Source organism: Triticum aestivum, chromosome 7B (genome assembly GCF_018294505.1).
Source record: "Triticum aestivum cultivar Chinese Spring chromosome 7B, IWGSC CS RefSeq v2.1, whole genome shotgun sequence".
NCBI lineage: Eukaryota > Viridiplantae > Streptophyta > Magnoliopsida > Poales > Poaceae > Triticum > Triticum aestivum.
In genome coordinates this window covers 576,329,928-576,334,502 of record NC_057813.1, presented here as the reverse complement: position 1 = coordinate 576,334,502, position 4,575 = coordinate 576,329,928, and positions in this window count along the sequence as shown.

Below are 4,575 nucleotides of genomic sequence, written 5' to 3'. Positions count from 1 at the left end.
CCTAAAAAAATGGGAATATCCTGGGCATCTTCAACATATGACGTACACAACAATCTTTATTAGAAAACAGTAGTAAACATCCAGTATGAAGATCAAAAAGGAGGCCCAGCCATAATCGCCTGATAACATGACTGTATCACTAAACACATACCTATTGCTGACTCGCCACCCAACCAGTTGAATGTATCTCGTGATGCGGTCTCCCAACGGCTGCACCCAAATGCTATAGGTGTCTGCTCCTCTTCAGGCTACAAAGAGCACAATGCAAGGGTCCATCCTATAGCGTGAACGACAACCTCAAAGTGTCGTTCTGTTAAAAACACAATAATTACAACAACTCCAAACTTTTCAAAATGAAGCAAACAATTCCACACCGACATGCGCGTTAAATTTTTTATGAACCTCAGCAAGCCAATTTCCAAACAAGTTTGTTATACTAGCTAGTAAACAGTAGCTGAGTAAACACTACATGGATTGTTCGGTAAAGAAGCGTGGGAAATGGGCAAGAATTACCCCATGATTAAGGAGCCACATAAAAAAGCTTAAAAAACCTTAATATTTAGTGTAACTCTTGTCTTTTGGATGTTTTGTCTACGGAGGAGTGTGTTGATGAGATCTTCATACATGGGCTTCACCGAGGACACACAAGAGGAATTCCACTCCCATCATAATATAGGCATTTGCTTGGTATAACCTGTATAATTTATTCTCCATCTATCTTTGTAACATATTTTATTTATGAAAATATACCGTAGAACTATTGTTCTACGGTTTGCGGTTAAAAAAATATTCTCCGCATATTCTTCTAGCCAATTTCTCAAAAAACATAAGCCTAGCCAGTTAGGCTCGAAAAGTGCTGTGCACCTATATAACCTACATCAATTTAGAGGATTTCGCAGAACTTGAGCACAATTCGTCGCACCTTCCGGCATTAATTTAATCAGATCACTTGTGTTCTCGTGGCCAGTATCGACTCCGAGCATATTTTGGAAGTGAAATGTGCTAGTGCTGTTTCCTGTATGCAAGCATGAATCGTCCTACCCCTGTCCTTTTCTTGTTATCCCTGATCTCTGTTAGATCCTTTACAAAGTAACAAGATATATGGCCACCGTACAGGCCCTTTCCCGGCTCCAAAGTTTAATACTAGAATTTTAATTTCCTTGCTCTCGTAAAGCAATGCGAATTGAGCATAGGAAAGCAAATTCGACCAATACCTTGCGTCCTTTCTAAAGAGGGAAATGAAAGGCAGAGGTTGCCCCTGATTAGTTTGTGGTGGTTGGCATGGACCATTTTAGGGCAGATGTATAGCAAGATTTAATCAGCAACTTCAAATATATTAATTAAAAGTAGTTCTGAGTGGAGTTACTATCAAACTTTTGATCTTCCGGTTGATACTTTAGATGTGGTTGTCAATAAATTAATCAAGTTATTCCCTTTTCTCTATAATTATCCCATTACTCAGGTTAATGAACTTCATGCTTATCATCATTTGGTTACACATAGTCCAGAGCAGATGTTACGGGCGTATGCATATTTTCTACAACCCAAAACATAACTATATGTTTTGGAAGAGAAAATACTTGTTTGCATTAAGTTGTTGGGACACCCTAATTTGAAACAGAAGAGAGGAACTTCGAAGAACTTCTGTCTATGAGGACACCTTGATGGCTCTCAGTATGCCCCCCCCCCCAAGCCATTAACATGAAAATTATCCCCCTGCAAAAAAACACATGGAATTTAGCACTCTAGGATGCTGGAATATCTGGTTACAAAGAAATGGGGTTTCTTTTAGAAATGTGAACCATTCCACTCAGGCTTGGAGCTGAGGTGCATGAAGTAGGTAGATGGCTTGGTTGCTGACGACGGTTCCATGGACACAGATGAGGACTCTTTGGCCAAGGCTATGCGGCGCAAAGTAGCGCAGAACCTCGACAGCCAAGGTATTACATCATCACCCAAATCCTTTTTAGCTTTTTTCAATGTAGCCATTGCGTCTAAGTTGAATAATGTGGGTGTTAGTCTAGGAAAGAATGAGAAGGATATTTCTATTTCGACTAATGCTTTAAAACATTTGGAATATGACCGACTAAAAGTCACTCCACGTGTTTCTAGCAAGTCTTATGTCTCCCATACTGATGAAGAGGAGTTGCATGCCACATTCGTTGGTCAGGTACTCTCTCACTTTGTAGGAGCGGTTTCGTACGTGGGCCTAGATGAACCCGAGCTTAGCTCACTAATTGAGATTAATTACAATATCCGGGCGTAAATCAAAGACCGCACGTTCGAAAAAAGATAGTAAGTCCCACAAGAGGGCGAAATGTTCTAAATCTCCTATTGTTTCCTCATGAATGAAATGTTTTTTAATAGCAGAGGTCTTCGTGACTTGGCTAAACATTTATTCATTGCGGAATGTAATAGGGAATACAATTTAGATTTCTTGGCTATCTTTGAAACAAGGAGATGTGATTTCTCAGTAAGTCTGCTAAACCGTCTGTCTGGCGGGATAAACTTTACTTGGGTTTCACGATTGCCTAGAGGTCGTTCTGGGGGCATTTACTTGGGGTAAATACAGGGACTATGGATGTTTTGGCCAGTTTGGATGGTGAGTTTCATGTTAAACTCTATATTCGCAACAAGGCCGACAACTTCACATGGACCCTCGTTGTCGTGTATGGGGCAGCCCAAGACGAGTTCAAGGTTGACTTTCTCCGTGAATTGGTTAATCTGGCAAAAGATAATCCATACCCCATTCTTATAGGTGGGGATTTTAATTTGCTTCGATTCCCAAATGAGAAAAGTTGCGTCAGGTTTGATAATCATTGGCCTTTCCTTTTCAACGCTGTCATCGACAGTCTAGATTTGCGAGAGGTTTCCATGATTGGAAGACAATTCACTTGGGCGAATAGTCTTTCGGAACCGACATATGAGAAACTAGATCGCGTTTTAATGGATACTGACTGGGAATCTAAATTTCCCATGGTGTTTGTTCGTGCTCTACCTTGTATTGAGGCTATATCAGACCACGCACCCATTCTCCTAACTACTGGTTTGCCACGACCACAACATAAACGCAAGTTCAAATTTGAACTTGGGTGGTTGCTTCGGGATGGCTTCCATGATATGGTCAAGGAGGTGTGGGAGAAACCTGTCACTGAGCATACCCCAATTCACAAATGGAATAACAAAATATGTGCATTACGCAAATTCCTTGGTGGTTGGGCTAGGCATCGGTGGGTATCCTCAAAAAGGAGAAGCTTCGTCTATCATCTATCATTGATGAGTTAGAAGCTTTGATAGAGGTTAGACCTTTATCTGAGAATGAAATCGAGATCAAGAGTCATTCGAATGCACAGATAGCTAGCATGCTACGTGAAGACGAACTCAAATGGTACCAGTATTCCAACTCTCAATTTATCCTGAAAGGTGATTCGAATACTAGATATTTCTGAAGGAAATATGCCCTAGAGGCAATAATAAAGTTATTATTTATTTCCTCATATCATGATAAATGTTTATTATTCATGCTAGAATTATATTAACCGGAAACATGATACATGTGTGAATACATAGACAAACATAAACGTCACTAGTATGCCTCTACTTGACTAGCTCATTAATCAAAGATGGTTATGTTTCCTAACCATAGACATGTGTTGTCATTTGATTAACAGGATCACATCATTAGAAGAATGATGTGATTGACATGACCCATTCCGTTATCCTAGCACTTGATCGTTTAGTATGTTGCTATTGCTTTCTTCATGACTTATACATGTTCCTGTAACTATGATATTATGCAACTCCCGTTTATCGGAGGAACACTTTGTGTGCTACCACGTCACAACGTAACTGGGTGATTATAAAGGAGATCTACAGGTGTCTCCAAAGGTACATGTTGGGTTGGCGTATTTCAAGATTAGGTTTTGTCACTCCGATTGTCGGAGAGGTATCTCTGGGCCCTCTCGGTAATGCACATCACTATAAGCCTTGCAAGCAATGTAGCTAATGAGTTAGTTATGGAATGATGCATTACGTAACGAGTAAAGAGACTTGCCGGTAACGAGATTGAACTAGGTATTAGATACCGACGATCGAATCTCGGGCAAGTAACATGCCGATGACAAAGGGAACAACGTATGTTGTTATGCGGTTTGACCGATAAAGATCTTCGTAGAATATGTGGGAGCCAATATGAGCATCCAGGTTCCGCTATTGGTTATTGACCGAGAATAGTTCTAGGTCATGTCTACATAGTTCTCGAACCCGTAGGGTCCGCACGCTTAACATTACGATGACAGTTTTATTATGAGTTTATATGTTTTGATGTACCAAAGGTTGTTTGGAGTCCCGGATGTGATCACGGACATGACGAGGAGTCTCCAAATGGTCGAGACATAAAGATTGATATATTGGACGGCTATATTTGGACACCAGAATTGTTCCGGGTGATTTCGGAGAAAACCGAAGTGCCGGAGGGGTTACCGGAACCCCCCGGGAAAGTATTGGGCCTTAGTGGGCCTGAGGGGAGAGAGAGGGCAGCAGCCCAGGAGGTGGCGCCCCCTCCCCCATGGGGAG